Raw genomic sequence first — 23,524 nt, forward strand, 5'->3', positions numbered from 1 at the left:
CCACATTGCTCGGTATAATAGAGAAAAGAAGCTGCAATTATGTTTTTATGATGACACTTATATTGGTAAGTCCTTGTTAACTGATATAGTACTTTCTAACAGGAAAGAGATTTTTGTATATTTATACTGTTTTGTATTAAACATTGATTCCATGGGTACAGTGATAAAGTACATAAAGTAATTTTTGCCAAGGAATTTAAGTGGTCATGTTGATGACAATTTGCTCATATATGCTGAAGTGTATTGTGCAAGAATGGGCAGTAAGGATGAATAAAAAAATAAGCTGGGGCATCCAATTCAACAAGGGCTAGTAATATTTATTTGAAATGAGATGCATATTGGCGATGATGCTTTAAGTGGAATGTTGGATATTCAGCCTTACAAATTACACAATATTAAATTATTTTACATTACAAAAGGCAATTCTGGCACTATTACAATATGGAAAGAATGTTACTGTCTTTATAGATGGGCTAGGCATACATCAGAGACTGATTACAAAGATTCTTTTATTGTATTTAGTTGGAATCACATTCAGTTTTTTGAGAAATGCTTTGAGTAATTCCAATTACAGAAACAAAGTAATAGATCTGAGTCTTAGTGGATGCATGGCATGAAGACTGATCCTTTGGATGATTTGGCGATGACCATTGCATGTCTGCTAGTGGTGGCAAAGTGTTGGTAAGTAGACAGGTGCTTTTTCTCAGAGTGGTCAGCCATTTGGATAACTGCATGGAATTGTGCATTTCCTTGTTTGCAGCCCAAAGTGTGAACGGTACCAAGCCCACAAATGTTTGTTGACATTCCTGCATGTCTCAGCAGTCGTCACCCCCCACCCACTGTGAGTCAATACTGCAGGTTCTGTTCTTTTGACTAGCAGCTAGTGAGCACCTAAATCTTTCTGCAGCACACCAATCCATTCTGCTAAAGGAAGCTGTGGACCCCTTGCATTGTTGGATGTCTATCATGATGGCATTACATGTTTAAGACACCACACTAACATTCACTTCTAAAAATGCTGTGCATTCGATCTGTCATGTTCAGCTGTGAAGACATATTGGCACTGCTATTTGATGTCACAGTATTTTTAACAGCAATGGTAGTTGGTAAACATCACTTGGCACTGGATTGCATCATAAGCCACATCTTCTGTAACTTATGTTTGAAGCGGGTACCAAAACTCAGTGGGCAGTTCATCAAAAATAGCCTCATCCTCTGAGTTTTATGTAAGACCTATTGCATGCTTTTGTACTTCAATTTACGTACATGCCAAAGCACACTGTTCATCAGGTGTCAGTATTTGCACACATTGGGAGTGTCATGAACGATCGATATTTGACAATAGTAGAGTCTGAGCATCCAATTTACCAATGATGAGCATAAAACTGTATATCATAGTCATGGAAACCGTAAGCAGCATACAAAATTTGCAGAAATTTGCATCACAGGTTGTGGCATATACAACAGTATTATGACCTTGCTATTTAGCACAGAACATGCAGACCAGCTAAGTGGTGGAATATTTGTACAATCCCCAGAACTCAGTAATATCAAAGAGTTTCCATCAGTCAAGGTTGTCTGAGGCAGAAGAATGGTTCAAATCACTCACTGACTGTTCCACCGAAACCTCATCTGTTGCAACCATACGGTATGTTTACACTTGATATGATACCTCCTTCTATGGGAACACTACCCACAACACTAAAGTACGTAACTGATACAGGTGAAATATGGTACTCTATTTTGCACATTTGCAAAAGCATAAAAAATTCTAGAACATTAAAATACATCTGTAATATGGAAGGGAGCAAAGGGACTATATGAAGAGCAACAGAAGGTATCACACACATTAGTTTTCTGTTCAAAAGATGAGAAATCTAAGGATTAACATCTTGTCAGTAGTGTTATATGAGCTCACACTGAGGAAGGATAGATAAGAAAGTTGATTACGTCTTTTTCTAGAAAATATCATATGTAACTTATTTCTCTCTGTGGTTGTCTCATATCAGACAAGCACAGGATGTTTACCTTTTCAGAGCTCTCTAAAGTTTCCAAACAGACAAGAAGCTCTTCTACCTTATTAGATACACCAGCACATTTAAAAGCATCAAACAATATTTAGAAATTGATCCACTTCATCTTTTTAACATATTAATTGTGTTTTGTTTTCTTTGTAAGCAGCAAATAACTTAAATAATAACTATACTGTTCTCCTTCAATAGAACTGACTTTTCATAGATAAAAAAAGCTTTTTTAAATGAAATTTGTTTCACCAATTTATGTTATTATTTATGGACATGTAGTCTTTTTCTTTGTCCAGGTATTTAAAACCAAATTCATGTTTCACTTTCTGCTATTTGCCCTCTTTTGTGGAAGATCACTCATAAGGAAAGTATACAAGTGCTCATAGAACCATTGCAAAGTACACAAAAATAAATCAAACAACGAAGCAGAGATTAAGAAGTTGCAAAAGTACAAAATCCTTTACTATAACTTAAGTGAGCCCTGTGGCAGTAGATTAACCTCGGATGCTAGTTTTGATGTTGCTTTCCATTCCATTCTGTTCCCTGACATCCAGTGTGAATCAACCTATACTCATATCCTTGATTGGTATTTGTCTTCCTTAAAATCCTATGCATTCTTCTTCTAGTCTTTGGAAAGCCTACTTTGTGTAGTGGTGCAATGGACTAATGTACAGAAAGGCTAAGGTTCAATTCACTGTTCAGCCTTCCAGATTTAGCTTTCGCATGGTTTCCCTAAATCATATAAACATAAAGTCATGCAGATAAATGCTCCAAACTGATCTTCCCCTAGTTATGTAAAGAATTCATGTAAGAATTCTGCAACCATGCCTTATTAAACTAATAGCTAGAGAATTTCATACCTGTCAGCGACTGCTTTCTAAGGAATTTGAATTGCTACATTCTTCTTCATGCAGTTCTAGGTGCTACAGTCTGGAGCCAAGCGACCACTACGGTCGCAGGTTCGAATCCTGCCTCGGGCATGGATGTGTGTGATGTCCTTAGGTTACTTAGGTTTAATTAGTTCTGAGTTCTAGGCGACTGATGACCTTAGAAGTTAAGTCGCATAGTGCTCAGAGCCATTTGAACCATTTGAACATTCTTCTTGAAGTTGAGGGTATTTCACCTATATCTCATGAATCTTGCACACCAGATGGAAGAGTATGGTCATAGCTGACTCTCCCAAGGCTATCAGTTGTTCTGATGAAATATTGCCTACTTCTGGGACCTGGTTTTGACTTAGGTCTTTCAGAGCTCTGTCAAATGTTTTACAGCACTGCCTTCAAGTTCAAAGACCTTGTATAGGCCCTCTATATACTTCTTCTACCTTTCAAATTTTTCTTCTTTGTTTAGGGCTGGTTTTCCATCTGAGCTCTTAATGTTCTTCCAGCTGCTCCACTCTTGCCCACAGGTCACTAATTAATTTTCCTGTTTCACCTGCTGTATTTGCTGTACTTTTAAATTTCCCCTTTCATCAATTAAATTCAATATCTCTTGTGTTATCCATGGATTTCTATGAGGCCTTGTCATTTTATCTATTTGATCCTCTGCTGCCTCCGTCATTTCATCTCTTAAAGCTAATCATTCATCTTCTAGTGTATTCCTTTCCCCTGTTCTAGTCAACTGTTGCCTAATGTTCCCTCTGAAGCTCTCAATAACCTCTGATTCTTTCAACTTATCCAGGCCCTATCTCCATAATTTCCTGCCTTTTTGCAATTTCATCAGTTCTAATCTTCAGCCCATAACCAATCAATTGTGGCCAGAGGCCACATTGCCTCTGGAAAGGTCTTAAATCTCTGTCTTACCATTATATAACCAATCGGAAACCTTCTGGTGTCTCCGGGTTTCTTCCAAATGTACAACCTTGTTTTATGATTCTTAATCCAAGTACTAGCAATGATTATTTATTTGTTTATTTATTTATTTTAGTCCAACATCAAGTGATTACAGTTTTTTTGTTCCAGTGTTGTGGATAAGTCAGAGCCTTACATATAATTCCCTGGTATTGTTATCTACACAAATTTTTCTAAATTTGGTTGAGAGAACAGTGCTACAGATATGGACTATACATAAAAACAATTTGCTATTGTAATACATAGATTAAGAAATTTACAGTTTGTGACATAGTCTTCAGATCTGAGATTCTTATATTTACAGTTTTTGACACAGTCTAAGATATGAGATTCATATATTTTTAGAGAAAGGGTTTTCCATCATACAACTGTATTAAATCTAGAAACTCTTCTATTGAATACACAGATTGTTTAGAGGCCATAATTTTAATTTTGTTTTTAGTTCTGTAATGGGCAATTTGGAGGTATTAGGTTGGAAGCACTTCAATAGTTTTATGCCTGCATAATGCGGGCTCTGTGCAAAATTCTTCCAGGTGGCTTTTTCATTCATTCCGTTGGCCCAGTCCATATTCATCTACTATTTTTCCTTCTCTTACTTTTCCCAGTAGCAGATTTCATTCCACCATTACAATTAAATTTTCATCTCCGTTAACTATCTGAATAGTTACTTTTATCTCATGTTACATTTTTGCATCTCGCCATCATCTGTGTAGGTAGGTGGCATATAAACTTGTACTATTGTAGTGGGTGTGGACTTTGTGCCTATCTCATCTACAATAATGCATTCACTCTGGTGTTCATAGTAGCTCATCCTCATTCCTATTTTCTTATTCATTTTTAAACCTACATCTAGATAACCTCTATTTGATTTTGTATGTATTTAGAAACTCCTAAAGTCCTGTTCCTCCCACCACCAGACTTCACTAATTCCCACTTTATTTTAGCATTTTGCTTTTTAAATTTTCTAACCTACATACCCATTTAAGGGATCTGACATTCCACATTCCGATCTGTAGAACACCAGTTTTGTTTCTCCGGTTATTGATATCCTCCTGAGTAGTACCTGCCAGGAGATCCAAATGGGGGACTATATTAACATCCAAAATATTTTACCCAATAATCATTTAACCATGCAGTAGAGCTGCATGCCCTCAGGAAAAATTATGGCTGTAGTTTCCCCTTGTTTTCAGCTGTTTACATTACCTGCACAGCAAGTCTGTTTTGGTTTTGGTTGATGTCACAAGTCCAGATCAGTCAATGATTCAGACTGTTGCCCCTACTACTGCTGAAAAGGCTGTTGCCCCTCTTCAGGAATCACATGTTTGTTTGGCCCCTCAAACCCTTCCTCTGTGGTTGCACCTACAGTACAACTATCTGTATTGCTGGGGCACACAAGGCACTCCAACAATAGTGGGGCCCATGTTTCATGGGGGGACTTGATGATACAGCCAACCAATGGATAGTGGAATATCTAACCAAAAGAATGCAGGAAGTTGTACTTAGTGACTCTAACAATATAGTCTGGGAACATAATATTGAATGAGGAGAAATCACATATGGGTTTTTCCAAGATTCAGTATTAAATCCACTATTGTTTTTCATGTATGTAAATGCTCTTCAACTTGTGTGTCAATGATGATGCAGTGATAATGAAGATAACACAACACCCATTCCCTGAACAGAGAAAATCTTGGCTGTGGCTGGGAATTGAACCTGGGCTTCTGCAGTTGACATCTGGCCACACTGTTCCTACAGCTACTGAGACAGACATCAGTCAGTATTGGCAGTGGTGAACATGACCTAAATGAGTAGCACAGCCATAGGCTTTGTGTGGATAAATATAACAAATTGTAAAAGTAATTGAAAATTCTATTACATTTTACATTGCAATCTATAATTAAATTTTATTAGATATTTTAATGTGTTTATGTTTTGTGTGCTTCATGTGGTTGTATTACTAACAAAAACACATCACATGTGTTCCATGAAGCTCAATAAACCTAATATCTTACTTTTGCACCTCTTCAGTGCAGAAAAAAGAAATAAAGCATCATCAGAGAATTATCATCACATCTCACTTACACTAAAAATAACTGTTTGGTAGAACAGCTTAGACAGCATTTTGAACACAACAATTTACTTTGTTCTGCAGAGTATGGGTTCAAGTCTGGTCCATCTACTGCCAAATCAGTTGAAAGAATTATAGCAAAAGTGCATAACTCCACCGAGAATAAGACAGACAGTTCTAAAACACCACTGAAGCCTTCAATACTGTCTCCCATAATATACCAGTTAAAAAGCTACACCAGTAAAGAATAGGAGAGAATGCTCTTGGCATACTGCAGTCCTACCCAAGCATCAGGAAGCAACTATTCTGTGTATACAATAAAAATCATATTGGTTACCAATAGTGCCTCAGGGTTCAGTTCTTGTACATTATCTGTAAATTGAATATACAGGGAGGTCCATTGATAGTGACTAGGCCAAATATTTCATGAAATAAGCATCAAACAAAAAAACTACAAAGAATGAACCTTGTCTAGCTTGAAGGGGGAAACCAGTTGGCCTGCTAGATGGTGCTACCATAGGTCAAACGGATATCAACTGCATTTTTTAAAAATAGGAACCCCCATTTTTTATTACATATTCGTGTAGTACGTAAAGAAATATGAATGTTTTAGTTGGACCAGTTGATATCCATTTTACCTATGGCAGCACCATCTAGCAGGCCAACTATAATGCCATCAGACCAACTATAATGCCATCGGGTTTTCCCCTTCAAGCTAGACAAGTTTTGTTCTTTGTAGTTTTTTTGTTTGACGGTTATTTCGTGAGATATTTGGCCCATTCATGATCAATGGGCCACCCTGTACAAATGACCTGTTCACAGTACTGCCTTGTGAAACAGTGTTCTGTGCAGACAATACTCGTTTAATTGCATAAGATACCATAATGAAAGAACTGCAACTTACTGTTGCAACAGCAGTAGACAAATACAGTACATGGTTTAAATCAAACACAATGTCGGTAAATGATAAAAATACAGAAGACACATTGCTCGTTTTCAATTAACCAAGCTGTACAATAAAGGAATGAAACTTCTTGGTTTCAATGTTGAAAAGACTTAAATGTGTTCTTCAAACAGACAGACTATGGAACAGATTCTTTCAGGTAGAATATCTGTTGTACAAACTGGAAGGCCATAACAGTAAAATGCTCTTACACTTTGCATTCTTTTGCTCACATTTGAAATACGGAATTGTTTTAGAGAGATATTACAGTGATGGAAAAGCAATATTTAAATTGTAGTAAATGATTATTTAGATGTCCATGGGACTTGCACCACAAAAGCTTACGAAAATTACTTCAGGGGACTTAACATTATATCAGTACCTAGCTCACGTATTTATAACTGCCTGTTCTATACTGAAGACAATATAAATCACATTAACCTTGTGAATTCTGAGCATCAGTATGACAAAGAAAAACCACAAACAATGGACATGCCTTATGCCAGACTGGAAAAGGTCCATCATAGCTATAAACATCTTGGCATAATATAATTTAACAAACTTTCACAGAGTCCCTATACAGTGTGTGTGAATAAATTCAAAAATAAGACAGGAAATTGGATTAAAAGCAAGAATATTGTACAGAGAGAGAATTCCAAGAAAATAAAACAAAACACCTACTTTTGTGATGATAAGCAATTTAAAATAATAATTTGTTGTACTGTATAATATGTAATGCAAAACAAGTCAGTATGTAATACAAATGTATGTAAATGTAATGTGAAAAGTCTAATGTGTAAAATAATGTATAACTGTAATGGTACCGATTGAGAGGCTGAGAATACAAGTGGTACAAGTGATCGCTGAAGCAAACTGAGTAAATGACTACCAAAGTTAAATGGCCGCCTATAAATTATGTGAGCTACAGTCAAAACATCAGATATTTTTTTCTGGTCAGTTAGTACATGTATAGCTGTAGGTATGGTTTGAGATTGTAGTGCCTCTGCATTATTCTGTATATTATATTAAAAATACTTATATTCCTTGCATCTTAAAACTTTTTAGAGTGAAACAGGTACAAATGCAAAAAACATTTTCTTTATTGTGCTTTATTGTGAAGATGTTTTTGGTAAAACACACATGATACTCATAGTACAAAACATGTTCATTATAAAACAAGAATATGTGCATAATTAATGCAAAATTAATATAATGACCTGAAAAAAAATAGTTAAATAACAAATAAAATAAAAATACTGAAAAGCAACTGGTGTGGCTCCAACACATACGAGAAATTCTTCTTATACCCATGATGACTGCTGTCGGGGAGTGGGATATATAGTTACAGAACTCATGATAAATTGGAGAGATGTAGTTCTTTATTTCCTGAAGATTTTTACATTTATCAGATTTTATTTCATACTCAAATTCATGCAAATGTTACAGAAGAGGTGCTGATCAGCAATCAAGGTTTGGGCCTCCTAAAATCCGCTTCAATAAACTCAAGATCACGTTTTAGTGAATACTTGAACTGCACTGTTTGAGGATTTTCTTTGCTGATTCTGATCCTACTAATACTCCTCCATTCTATTATGTTTCTTTGAGTGTATTTTGCAACTTTGTCCTTTGCTATGGCACACTTCAATTCAAAGAATGTATTCTGTTTCCATTTTCACTATAGTAAAATTTAGGGTGACCTTTTTCACTGCTTCCATTCTGTCTTGGGAAACGAATACATATTGCAAGTGTTTCTTTGCACTACCAGTATTCAAGAAATTTGTAATCCAGGCACATCAGTATGCTGATTTTGCATCATGGCATATATCCACTATTTCAAAACAGGACCTATTTAAATATGCATTAAATACAACTACATGTAATCTTAAACGCATACACATTAGGCTATTGCACTTCTTAAAAAAATGCACAATTTCACTGGTACTAGTTGTACTCTAAATGCAGTCCAAGCATTGGCTTAGAGTCTAAACTTTAACACCACAGAGTGCAGAACTATGCAGGAAACCATCTGTACATCTTATGACCTGAAGAGATCAAGCATAATAACTGTGTACTTAGATAATTTTATTGTGAAATGTCACTTTTACTACTTGTACTCTCAAGCCGCTCAATTAATTACCATACTGTAAATGTATTAATATACTGTAGTAATATTTGTATGTTAACTTTGATGACACTGATTACATTTTCAGTACCCAGAGTTGAATAAATCTATTTCTTTAAGAGGGCTGTGTCAATAAGTACTGTAAACTATTAATGTTTTGTCACTGCTTGGCTGTCACTGCATATATTGAATATAGAAGTTTGTGTCAAGTTTTGTAGTAATTTGCAAACTAAAATATGTCTAAATATTTTGATTAATTCCTCACATTTCAAGACAAGTTCTCTTAGAATCTGTGGAATAGACATTACAATATAAGTTCTTTTGTAAATATGTAGTCTATTGTGTAATATTGTTTAGCAGGTGCATTTCACATTCTCAAGAATAAAGTTTAAATGAATCTATGAAAGAAACAGTGTATGAAATATAATATAATACAATTAAAAAGTAAGGGGGTGCAGTGTATATCTAACACAGAAAAGAAACAGTGTTTAATAAAAACATAAATGAGGGAGTTTAATTTATAAAGTAAAACTATTCTACTGAATACTACAGAAAAAGTCAATGTTGTGAAAAGTTACAGGAGGTCCCATATATTGAAAGGGGAAAAAACGTAAATTTATTTCATTAGAAGATCATTACACATATTTCTCAAGTCTCTCACTCTTCACTGTTTCTCTTAGAAATTTTAACAACAAAACTTCCTTGACATATTCAGTAAAACTTCTTCACATGTAACTTCATAAAAGGACACCATTCATCCCATGAGTGTTCTTTGTTGAATGACAGGGCTCAAAAGAATAAACACCTGCAACATATACATAAGAAACATTTTTTAAAAAATAAAGGTACATCTTGCTTTCAACTTTTTGAAACATTCAGAGGCTATAAGTGGACGTGGACAATGTGTGTATTGATGTGAAGCACTAGTCCCAAAAAAAAAAAAAAAGCTCGCCTTGCTTATAAAAGTTAGTTTTACATAATTAAGTACTACAACATTAACGAAATAATTCTAAAAATCTTTTCATACCATTTGTGCATTTTCAAATGTTAAGTGTAAACATTTTAACATAATTTTAATACTCAAATATGTATAATGATATAATCAGTTGTTAACTGGAACTTTTTTTTCCAAGACAAAAAAGTACTGAGATGAACAAACTGTTAAGTTTTCTTATCTCACTCTAGAGCATAAGAAGCATCTAAAATCTGACATTTCATTACATAATAAACCTCTACATAGACTGGAACATAAATCCAGACTCTTGCCATTCACAGGCAATGCTCTCGCTGAATGAAGCATTTAGGTGGAACTCATGACTCAACATTGCAGTTTAAATTCTGCTTGCACATCTCTCTTACTGTTCTAGCTTCACAAATTCTTTCCAACGTAGCTTCCCAAAATCACACTCATAAAAGAAATAAAATAAAAAAGGCCTGGCTGTGCCCCAGTCTAATGTTTGTTTCCAGAATGAATCTCTCACTTTGCTGTGGAGTGTGAACTGCTATGAACAGTCTGAAAAACTGTTACTTTATCAAGAAGTTTCACAATAATTCCCACTCTACCTCCGAATTCAAGATTAATTCTGATCTCAGTTTTGATTGTCAACTTCAGTCTTTCAGCAGTAGTAACTGGTGTTGGTACCATGTGGCACCATCCTGAGCACTTGACATTGTTCTGCAGAATATGTATGCATATTTAGCTTTATGTATGATTTATATACTGATTGCAGCAGTTGTATCTAAATCATTCTGACAGATTCATGAACTTTAGTATGATTACCCTTTTTATTTGCTTTCAGCTGAGCAAATTGTTGCAGCTAATGAAAGTTAAATTTGGTCACATTTGTCAAAATGTTTTCAACATATCTTAACCTCCAAACGTTTGCTTTTATTTAAAGACCAGTTCTTTGAACTGACTAAATGTGTGGCCATGGGTAGTATGTTGTCCCCAATTGTCACTAACATTTTTGTGTGGGATATTCAGGCAAGAGAACTGGAGTAAGCTGGATTAAAATCTTCTCACTTCTGTTGGTGCATGGATGACACCAAATGTCTGAAATCAGGGCATGAGAACTTGTATATCTTTGAAAATGGCTCTGAACACTATGCGACTTAACTTCTGAGGTCATCAGTTGCGTAGAACTTGGAACTAATTAAACCTAACTAACCTAAGGAGCCCCCCCCCCATGAACCATGGACCTTGTCGTCGGTGGGGCGGCTTGCGTGCCTCAATGATACAGATAGCCGTACCGTAGGTGCAACCACAGCGGAGGGGTATCTGTTGAGAGGCCAGACAAACGTGTAGTTCCTGAAGAGGGGCAGCAGCCTTTTCAGTAGTTGCAGGGGCAACAGTCTGGATGATTGACTGATCTGGCCTTGTAACACTAACCAAAATGGCCTTGCTGTTCTGGTACTGCGAACGGCTGAAAGCAAGGGGAACCTACAGCCGTAATTTTTCCTTAAATGATGATGGCGTCCTCTTGGGTAAAATATTCCGGAGGTAAAATAGTCCCCCATTCGGATCTCCGGGCGGGGACTACTCAAGAGGACATCGTTCTCAGGAGAAAGAAAACTGGTGTTCTACAGATCGGAGCATGGAATGTCAGATCCCATAATCGGGCAGGTAGGTTAGAAAATTTAAAAAGGGAAATGGATAGATTAAAGTTAGATATAGTGGGAATTAGTGAAGTTCGGTGGCAGGAGGAACAAGACTTTTGGTCAGGTGAATACAGGGTTATAAATACAAAATCAAATAGGGGTAATGCAGGAGTAGGTTTAATAATGAATAAAAAAATAGGAGTACGGGTAAGCTACTACAAACAGCATAGTGAATGCATTATTGTGGCCAAGATAGACACGAAGCCCATGCCTACTACAGTAGTACAAGTTTATATGCCAACTAGCTCTGCAGATGATGAAGAAATTGATGAAATGTATGCTGAGATAAAACAAATTATTCAGGTAGTTAAGGGAGACAAAAATTTAATAGTCATGGGTGACTGGAATTTGAGAGTAGGAAAAGGGAGAGAAGGAAACATAGTAGGTGAATATGGATTGGGGGAGGGAAATGAAAGAGGAAGACGCCTGGTAGAATTTTGTGCAGAGCATAACTTAATCATAGTTAACACTTGGTTCAAGAAACATGAAAGAAGGTTGTATACATGGAATAACCCTGGAGATACTAAAAGGTATCAGATAGATTATATAATGATAAGACAGAGATTTAGGAACCAGGTTTTAAATTGTAAGACATTTCCAGGGGCAGATGTGGACTCTGACCACAATCTGTGGGTTACGAACTGTAGATTAAAACTGAAGAAACTACGAAAAGGTGGGAATTTAAGGAGATGGGACCTGGATAAACTGAAAGAACCAGAGGTTGCACAGAGTTTCAGGGAGAGCATAAGGGAACAATTGACAGGAATGGGGGAAAGAAATACAGTAGAAGAGGAATCGGTAGCTTTGAGGGATGAAATAGTGAAGGCAGCGGAGGATCAAATAGGTAAAAAGATGAGGGCTGGTAGATACCCTTGGGTAACAGAAGAAATATTGAATTTAATTGATGAAAGGAGAAAATTTAAAAATGCAGCAAATGAAGCAGGCAAAAAGGAATACAAATGTCTCAAAAATGATATCGACAGGAAGTGCAAAATGGCTAAGCAGGCATGGCTAGGGAACAAATGTAAGGATGTAGAGGCTTATCTCACTAGGGGTAAGATAGATACTGCCTACAGGGAAATTAAAGAGACCTTTGGAGAAAGGAGAAGCACTTGCATGAAGGAAGGAGTGTATAGAGGGTCTATACAAGGGCGATGTACTTGAGGACAATATTATGGAAATGGAAGAGGATGTAGATGAAGATGAAGTGGGAGATGTGATACTGCGTGAAGAGTTTGACAGAGCACTGAAAGATCTGAGTCGAAACAAGGCCCCTGGAGTAGACAACATTCCATTACAACTACTGACAGCTTTGGGAGAGCCAGTCCTGACAAAACTCTACCATCTGGTGAGCAAGATGTATGAGACAGGCGAAATACCCTCAGACTTCAAGAAGAATATAATAATTCCAATCCCAAAGAAAGCGGGTGTTGACAGATGTGAAAATCACTGAACTATCAGTTTAATAAGTCACAGCTGCAAAATACTAACGTGAATTCTTTGCAGACGAATGGAAAAACTGATAGAAGCCAACCTTGAGGAAGATCAATTTGGATTCCGTAGAAATGTTGGAACACGTGAGGAAATACTGACCCTACGACTTATCTTAGAAGAAAGATTAAGGAAAGACAAACCTATGTTTCTAGCATTTGTAGACTTAGAGAAAGCTTTTGACAATGTTGATTGGAATACTCTCTTTCAAATTCTGAAGGTGGCAGGGGTAAAATACAGGGAGTGAAAGGCTATTTACAATTTGTACAGAAAGCAGACGGCAGCTATAAGAGTCGAGGGGCACGAAAGGGAAGCAGTGGTTGGGAAGGGAGTGAGACAGGGTTGTAGCCTATCCCCGATGTTATTCAATCTGTATATTGAGCAAGCAATAAAGGAAACAAAAGAAAAATTCGGAGTAGGTATTAAAATCCATGGAGAAGAAATAAAAACTTTGAGGTTCGCCGATGACATTGTAATTCTGTCAGAGACAGCAAAGGACTTGGAAGAGCAGTTGAATGGAATGGACAGTGTCTTGAAAAGAGGGTATAAGATGAACATCAACAAAAACAAAATGAGGATAATGGAATGTAGTCGAATTAAGTCGGGTGATGTGGAGGGAATTAGATAAGGAAATGAGACACTTAAAGTAGTAAAGGAGTTTTGCTATTTGGGAAGCAAAATAACTGATGATGGTTGAAGTAGAGAGGATATAAAATGTAGACTGGCAATGGGAAGGAAAGCGTTTCTGAAGAAGAAAAATTTGTTAACATCGAGTATAGATTAAAATGTCAGGGAGTTGTTTCTGAAAGTATTTGTATGGAGTGTAGCCATGTATGGAAGTGAAACGTGGACGATAAATAGTGTAGACAAGAAGAGAATAGAAGCTTTCGAAACGTGGTGCTACAGAAGAATGCTGAAGATTAGATGGGTAGATCACGTAACTAATGAGGAGGTACTGAATAGAATTGGGGAGAAGTGGAGTTTGTGGCATAACTTGACTAGAAGATGGGATCGATTGGTAGGACATGTTCTGAGACATCGATGGATCACCAATTTAGTATTGGAGGGCAGCATGGAGGGTAAAAATCATAGAGAGAGACCAAGAAATGAGTACACTAAGCAGATTCAGAAGGATGTAGGCTGCAGTAGGTACTGGGAAATGAAGAAGCTCGCACAGCATAGAGTAGCATGGAGAGCTGCATCAAACCAGTCTCAGGACTGAAGACCGCAACAACAACAACAACAACAACAACAACAACAACCTAAGGACATCACACACATCCATGCCTGAGGCAGGATTATAACCTATGACCGTAGCAGTCACTTGGTTCCAGACTGTAGCGCCTAGAACCGCACGACCACTCCGGCCGGCTGTATATCTTTCTGCAGCCTCTCAATTCTGTTGATTCAAACATTTGTTTTTCAATGAAGGGGGAAACAATGGCTACTTTCCCTTGTGTGGTGTGTTGGTCAGGATGAACCTTGTGGGTAAGCAGACAGACATCAAGTATTTTAGGTCCAAAGAGCAGTCTCATGTGAAGACAAATTGCTGTGTGGTTTGACACATGGATCCATATTAGGGCCCCTGTTGTTTCTAATTTGTGTTAGTGATTTAAACTCAAAAGGGCACATTCTACAGTTTGTAGATACACAACATTGTTTGCTAGTGGTAAGAGTAACAAACACAAGCGGATGTTCTGTTCAATGAGGTCAACTAGTAATTTAAAGAAAATAACATGATGATAAATGAAAAAGAAACCCCAGATAATTACAGGTAGCCTCTGTGACACTGGAAACTGGAGCACTGGGCAATGCTGTAACTGTTATAATTTCGCATTTTTCATTGTTAGTAAATTAACATATAACCATATCAGTGTATATTTGTCTACTTCCCAAGGAAACTAACAAGCATTATAACAGAAGAGTAAGTACTAACAGTCCTCTGAGCCTTATTTCATGGCCATATCAACTACACACTGCTGTTAAGGGCCCCATCTACTGGTTGCAGGAATATGCTGTTGCCACAGAAGAAAGTGTTGATGATAATTACTAATAACAAAAAAGGGGCCAATGCAGACTTACTTTTGCCAAATCATGAGGTATAATTGTTTACAGCCAATATGTATTTAACTGCTGCATTCATGTGGAGCTGAACCATATCATATAAAGCAAGTAGCACAAAATTCACCATCACAACATCTAGGATAGCTTCCTAGTGGTGGCCATGAAAATGTTTATTGCACTACCAAACAAAATTCAGTTTTGAAGAAAAACGTAACCTAAAAGAAATCCATTGTAGTCTGTGGATTTATTTTTTCTAGTAACAGTACAATGTCTACCTAACTTCCAACTGAGCTCTATGGCACTAGGAACAACAATGATATTGTGCATTTAATGTTACTGAAATGCCCAGTTTATTTTATTATTTTTATTATTATTATTATTTGTTATAGATCAGTGTAATACTAATGCAGTTCATCCAGTGCTAACTGTAAACTATTAACGCTTTTGTCATTTCTTGGCTGCCATTGCCTATAATGAATATAAAAGTTTGTGTCAAGTTTTTTAGTATTTTGCAAACTAAAATACGCCTAAATATTTTGATTACTTACTCATATGTCAGGACAAGTTCTCTTAGAATCTGTGGAACAGACTGAAGACTGGTTTGATGCAGCTCTCCATGCTACTCTATCCTATGTAAGCCTCTTCATCTCTGAGTAACTACTGCAACCTGCATCCTTCTGAATCTGCTTACTGTATTTATTTCTTGGTTGCCCTTTATGATTTTTAACCCCCCCGCCCCACACACACACTTCCATTTAGTACTAAATTGGTGATCCTTTGATGTCTCAGAATGTGCCCTACCAACTGTGTCCTTCTAGTCAGGTTGTGGCAACATTTCTTTGCTCTTCAATTTTATTCAGTACTTCCTCATTAGTTGCATGATCTATCCATCTAATCTTCAGCATTTTTCTGTAGTGCCACACTTCAGATGCTTCTATTCTCTTCTTGTTAAGCTGTTTATTGACTGTGTTTCATTTCCATACAAATAACTTTAGAAAAGATTTTCTGAAAGTTAAATCTATTCATGATGTTAAAAATTTCTCTTCTTCAAAAACATTTTTCTTGCCATTGCCACTCTGTGTTTCATATCCTTTCTACTTCAGCCATAATCAGTTATTTTGCTGCCCAAACAGCAAAAATCATCTATTATTTTAAGTATCCCATCTCATAACCTGATATTCTCATCATCACCTGATTTAATTCAACTATGTTCCATTATCCTTGTTTTGCTTTTGTTGATGTTCATCTTATATCCTCCTTTCAAGACTGTGTCCATTCTGTTCTGGAAAACCCCAAAGTTTGTACTTCTTCTCCCTGGACTTTAATTCCTACCCCAGATTTTTCTTTTCTTTTCTTTACTGCTTGCTTAGTGTACAGACTGAATAACACTGGGGATAGGCTACAATCCTGTCTCACTCCCTTCTCAACCACAGCTTTCCTTTCATGCCTCTCAACTCTCTAACTGCCATCTAGCTTTTGTACAAGCTGCAAATAGCCTTTCACTCCCTGTATATTACCCCTGACACCCTCAGAATTTCAAAGAAAGTATTCCAGTCAACATTGTCAAAAGCTTCCTCTAAGTCTACAAATGCTATAGATGCAGGTTTTACCTTTCCTGTCATAGGGTCAGTATTACCTCATATGTTCCTTCATTTCTCAGGAATCCAAACTGATCTGCCCTGAGGCTGGCTTCTACCAGTTTCCCATTCTTTTGTAAAGAATTTGTGTTAAAAATTAGCATCCATGAATTAATAAACTAATATTTTGGTGATATTCATACCTGTCAGCACCTGCCTTTTTTGGAATTTAAATTACTATATTTTCCTTGAAGTCTGAGTCTATTTTGCCTGTTTTATGCATCTTGCTCTCCAGATGGAATTTTGTCATGGCTGGCTCTCCCGAGACTATCAGCAGTTCCGAAGGAATGGCACCTACTCCCAGGAACTTGTTTCAACCTTGGTCTTTCTGTGTTCTATCAAATTATTCTTGCAGTATCATATCTCTCATCTCATCTTCATTTATGTCATCTTCCATTTCTATTATACTGTCCTCAAGTATATCTCCCTTGTATAGACCCTATATGTACTCCTTCCACCTTTCAGCTTTCCGTTCTTTGCTGCAGACTGGTTTTCCATCTGAGTTCTTGATATTCATACAGATAGTTCTCTTTTCTCCAAAGACCTCTTTAATTTTTCAGTTTGCTGTATCTATGTGTTCCCTAGTGATATATGCTTCTAAATATTTAGCACTTTTCCCCTAGCCATTTCTGCCACACTATTTTGAACTTCCTGTCAATCTCATTTTTCAAACATTTGTATTCTCTTTCACCTGCTTCATATGCTGCATTTCTATATTTTCTCCTTTCATCAATTAAATTCAATATCTCTTGTGTTAATCAATGATCTCTACAAGCTCTCTCCTCTGCTGCCATCACTATTTCATCTTTTCAAGCTACCCATTCTTCTTCTACTATATCCCTTTCCCTTGTTCTCATCAATCATTCCCTAGTACTCCATCTGAAACTCTCAACAACCTCTGATTCTTTTAGTTTATCCAGGTCCCATGTCCTCAATTTCTACCTTTTCTCAATTTATTCAGTTTTATTGTACAGTTCATAACAAATAAATTGTGGTCAGATTTCACATCTGCCCTTGGAAATACCTTTCAATTTAAAATGTGGTTCTGAAATCTCTGTCTCACCATTATATAATCAGTCTGAAACCTTCTAGTGTCTCCAGACCCCTTCCACATATACAATCTTTTTTTATAGTACTTTAACTTTTTCTTACTATTGAATTCCAGTCTCCATCACTATTAAATTTTCATCTCCCATAACTATCTGAATAATTTCTTTTATCTCATTGTACATTTCTTCAAACTCTTATCGTCTGCAGAGCTAGTTGGCATATAAACTTTTACTACTACAGTGGGGGTGGGATTTGTGTCTATCTTGGCTATAATAATTCATTCTCTATGGTGTTCATAGTAGCGTACCCTCATTCCTATTTTCTTATTCGTTATTAAGCCTACACCTGCATTACCCATATTTGATTTTGTATGTATAAACCTGTATTCACCTGACCACAAGTTAAGTCCCTCCTGCCGCAAAACTTCCATAATTCTCACTATATCTAACTTTAACCTATCTATTGCTCTTTTAAAATTTTCCAACCTAACTGTCCAATTAAGGGATCATTCCACACTGTGGAATCCCAGTTTCATTTCTCCTGACAATGACGTCCTCCTGAGTAGTCCCACCTTGAGATATGAATGGGGGACTATTTTACCTCCACAATATTTTACCCAAGAGTATGCCATCATCATTTAACCATACAGTAGGGCTTCACACCCTCAGGAAAAATTATGGCTGAAGTTTCCCCTTTCTTTCAGCTCTTCACAGTGCCAGCACAGCAAGGTCATTTTGGTTGATGTTACAAGGCCAAATCAGTCAATGATCCAAATTGTTACCCCTGCAACTACTGAAAAGACTACTACCCCACTTCAGGAAGCATACATTTGTCTGACCTCTCAATAGGTACCCATCCATTGTCATTGCACCTGTGGTATGGCTATCTGTATCATTCAGGCATGCAAGCCACCCCACCAATGTCAAGTTCCATGGTTCATGAGTGGGTAGTATTGATGATAAATGGTAATTAATTATGTTTGTTTTGGTAGTGTACTCAGATTGCTCTCTGTTGATAGCTCCCACTATCTTGATCAATGTGGTGGGGTACTTCATATGGAGATCAGGTCATTTTCGAACCTGAAAAACTTCCACCTGCATGATTATCTCATCTCAAGTATATATTTTACTAGAATGGTACCACTAGGGCAGATGTGGTGCACATTGCACTACAAACCAACATTAAGTTCAAATGTGTGAGGAGACTGCGGAAGAACAAACTTTTTGTATTATACAGGAAGAAATTTAATTAAATTTTGTCATGTTTTGAGAAAAAATTATAAGAGAAGTGTTTTACAACCTTTCTCCAGGTTCAGAGCTCTTTTAGTGCCCAAGAGGAATAGTTTAACTCTGCTCTAGGCAGGCATCAATTGGATCCCATGCAGATGCAACCTGGTGTATTAGCGAGAGGCTATCAGGTCCATTAAAGATTATTGTATTGAATATAAGGATGGGTGTCAACAAGGGTGGGAGGGGGAGAAAGAGAAGTAATTTGCCTTCTCTTGGAATCTGGATAATTCTTGTGCATTGTTAGTGATGCTTCTACTAAACCATAGGTTTAGCACTGCTGAGCTCTATGGGAAATTCTGTGTCTTACTTTGTTCATGGGAAACAATGCGGTTTCCTTGACTTGGAGGCAGTTTGGGAACTGTCCTGAAGTTATGGTGGAAGCGAACCCTTGTAAAACATCTGATCAAGAGTATACAGATATCTCTATCGAACGAGGAATTGACCACCAGACACCTGACCTGCTATTATTAAAGGAGGCCTGAAGTATTTTACTGTCAGTAGAGAAGCAGTAACAGCAGAGCTCAGTGACTTAGGTCTAGGACTACTCATTGGATGTCATCAAAGTAACATATTTATCAAAAGTAACTGAGTGAGGTGGTGCAGTGGTTAGCACACTGGACTCACATTCGGGAGGATGACGGTTCAGTCATGCTTCCGGCCATCCTCATTTAGCTTTTCTGTGATTTCCCTAAATCGCTCCATGCAAATACCAGGATGGTTCCTTTGAAAGGGCACAGCCGACTTCCTCCCCATCCTTCCCTAATCCGATGGGACTGGTCACCTTGCTGTTTGGTCTCTTCTCCTAAACAATCCGACCCAACCCAACTCATCAGAGGCATTTCAGCCCTTCTAAAGCTGCCTAAGTTGATTGCTGGTAATGTGACTGTGAAGTGGAAAGGTGAAGGAATAACCACAGCCAAGCAAAGACCAGACAGACCTCATGTACTGATGGACACGACCACCGAGCATTTCAGAGGGTGATTGTAAAAAACCACAAGAAATCTGTTAAAGTAATCATTCGTGAGTTCCAAAGTGCTATCAGCAATCCATCTAGCACAATGACTGTGCACAGGCAGCTAAAAAAATGGGATAAAATGGTTGAGCATCTCCTCATAAGCCACACAGTTCTGTAGTCAGTGCTAAGTGACATTTGAGAGGGTGTAAGGAGTGAGGCCACTGGATAGTGGGTAACTGGAAATGAGTGATTTAGAGTGATGATTCACACTCTACCCTGTAGCAATCTGATGAAAGGGTTTTGATTTGGTGAGGGCCTCAAGAATGTTACCTGCAGTGATGTATTGTACCAACAATGAAGTATGAAGGAAGTGATGTTATGGTAGGGCAGTGATTTCAGTGGTTAGAGCATGTTCTCACTATTGTGCTTAATGAAATATGAAATGATATGAACACATTTTATAGTTCTGTGTACTGAGTACAGTACAGCAGCAGTTTGGAGACAAGATAGTTTGTATCAGCATGACAATGCACCCTGTCATGAAGGAGCATCTATGAGGCAATGGTTTGTGGCCAATAACATTCCTGAAGTTGAGTGGCCTACCCGCAGTCCTGACCTGAACCAAATGGAACACCTCTATAATGAGTTACAACATTTACTTCACTGCAGACCCCACTGTCCAATATGACCATCCTCCCAGGTTTCAGTTCTTGAGGAAGAATGGGTTGCCGATCCTTCACAGACATTAAGATACTTCATAAATAGTGTCCCCAGTTGAGTTCTAGCTAAGATGGCAATTTTAGATCTTGACACCTATTAGATAAATTTCTATGGGGTGGATACAGTCTTCTTGTTTATATCAGGTAGGCAAATCTGAGACTCTGGAACATTGCTTTTACACTCGTCATCCTGTGCACTTCAATGCAAAGATTTTGGCTTTCACTTGAAACTACTGGGCATTGTTCTAGGGGAATCTACTGAGATAAAGTCAGAATGTGGCCTTAAAAACAGAGTTTGAATGCTTTGTTTCAATTATACATCAGATCTAACTTTGTCTCAGGTGAAATAAGAAAGTTATCAAGTGATAGCCAGTTCTTCAGCTGTACATTCATGTTTACTATTTACCAAATTTTAGAGATATTTATCTCGGGTTGGTAATTGGTGCCAGTATCCTCCATATGTAGTTTGAATGTTCTTTCATACTGTCTGAAATGGTGCCTCTCCATTCACTATAGGTTTTAATTTTGGAGGACAAGCTATTCATGAGAATTCAAGGAAGCTAGGATCCCATATTGATACATACAGTATCTCTAGAAGGCTGGTGTCTGAGTTACTGTGCATCATGAGATAAAGCTTCCTTGCTTGCCACTAAATCATGTTAAGAACTCTTCAAGTGCTTTTCATATTGTCACCTACCACTGTCATAACCAACACACAATATATCGCAAACTAGTTTTCATTTCTTCTACACATGAGGCTACAGCACAGCACACATGCAAAAGACATGCAAATTGTGTTTATGTTGCACTATGCTAATACTTCAATAGCCACACTTATGAAAAGGAAGAAGAAGATTTGAATGTCAAGAACAGATATTAGACAGGCTATTCATTACATGTCGAAAATAAACTGAGAAGACTGAAGATTATGTGGGTAGCATGTATAACTAAGTGAATGGAATTAGGGAGAAAATAAATTTATGGCTCAAATTGACAAAAAAGGGATGAGCTGATATATCCAGACGCATCAAGAAACTATCAGTTTGATACTGCAGGGAAGATAAATAGATAGATAGATAGATAGATAGATAGATAGATAGATCGATCGATAGATAGAGCATGTTCTCACTATTGTGCTTAATGAAATGAGAGAGAGAGAGGGGAGGGTAGGAGGAAATTGTATAGAGAGACAAAGGATTGACTACAGTAAGCAGTTCAAATAGATATAGGATTGCAATATTAATGCAGAGATAAAGAGGCTTGCACAGGATAGACAAATGAGGAGATCTGTATGAAACTAGTCTTCAGACTGATGACCGCAACATTAAAGTAAATGTGCACCTTCTGCCAATGGACATGAATACATCTGAAACTGGTGAAGACTAAGAACCATAAACAGTGACTGGTTGCTGTAAATCCTTCCTCTTGCCTGAGCTATCAACTTCACCGAAAACCTTGTAAAAAAAGTCTTACAAACAACAGTGACCTGAAACATTAGTTGTACGAGAAGTTAAAAAAAGCTCCATATGAATCTGATGAAGCTGAAACTGTGGATTGCACACACTTATCACTCTACATACTTCTGATCCAACAATTCCTTTGTCCTACACTAATGTGACCAAAACATCTCAAACCATATGACTGCTCTTAGAAACAAAAAAATGGTATCTCACTAATCCCAACATGACAAAGACTCTGAAATCATAAAATTTTCAGAAACAGAATTCCACTACATACTACTGTTCAAAATCTCCTTCATAATCACTGGTTCTCAAGAATCATAGCTCCCTCTTTGTCACTCATATCCCAGACAGTTCAGCCTCTACGCTATCCACCAACACTCACTGCTAAAATCAAGATGTGTGATCCTGACATCACATCCTAGGTGGCTGATTGGGAATGTAGCTCCCATCCTGAATCTCAGATCTGAGATGATCTCTACAGCATCAAAAACTCTGGTCTCATGTTTCTTGTGTATGTATTTTTAGAATTTCCAGCAAGCACTGATTACCTCATAAAGTATGGTAGTGTTATTTTCTATCCCATTTAGAACCTTCATGATCATAAGCCCATCCATACTGTTGCTAAAATTCCTTACTACAATAACCATCTAAACTAAAAATGTAAATAGCCACCCTTGCAATTCCAACGTTTCATAACATTGTCCACATCTGAAACCTGCACCCAAAAGTAATATCTGTTATGTGTCCCATATGACCTTCATCTACAAATATAAAGTAATTCTATCTTCTACAAAATCCATCCACTCCATTGACATGCAAATCAATCCAAAAAAATTCACCACATCCCTAATGCACCAAGAAGCTATAACCTGTGTTGTTACAAATTCCTTAAAAAATATACCTTTCTGAAATACCCATATTTTTAATACATCACCCTGGCTGCTCATTCAGTATCTCACCAGAAAGCCACTTCTACACTCTTCCAGGACCACTCAAATTTCATTTTTTTCACCTAGATACTATTATGTGATACAACCTCCAATTATGCCTCTTCCAAGTGCAGCATCTCAAGTCCTAATGAACTCAGCTCTCACTACAGGCACAAACAGATCCTGTTCAATTACCCTAAATCTCTGAATTAAAACTGACAAATTCCTATTCCAAACTTTAACACCAGCACTCCACCTATGC

The 23,524-nt window shown here is 37.3% G+C and overlaps 1 protein-coding gene across 1 annotated transcript in view; it reads right to left on the reverse strand.

The window, feature by feature from the left end:
- Positions 1-8,110: 8,110 nt before the first annotated feature.
- LOC126249717 (myrosinase 1-like) overlaps positions 8,111-23,524 on the reverse strand; it is a 300,669-nt gene continuing 285,255 nt past the window's right edge. The window contains exon 12 of the mRNA XM_049951398.1: positions 8,111-9,812. The gene's annotated coding sequence lies outside the window, so the exon portion shown is untranslated. The remainder of the gene's footprint in view (positions 9,813-23,524) is intronic.

The sequence above is a fragment of the Schistocerca nitens genome, chromosome 3 (genome assembly GCF_023898315.1).
Source record: "Schistocerca nitens isolate TAMUIC-IGC-003100 chromosome 3, iqSchNite1.1, whole genome shotgun sequence".
Taxonomy (NCBI): Eukaryota; Metazoa; Arthropoda; class Insecta; order Orthoptera; family Acrididae; genus Schistocerca; species Schistocerca nitens.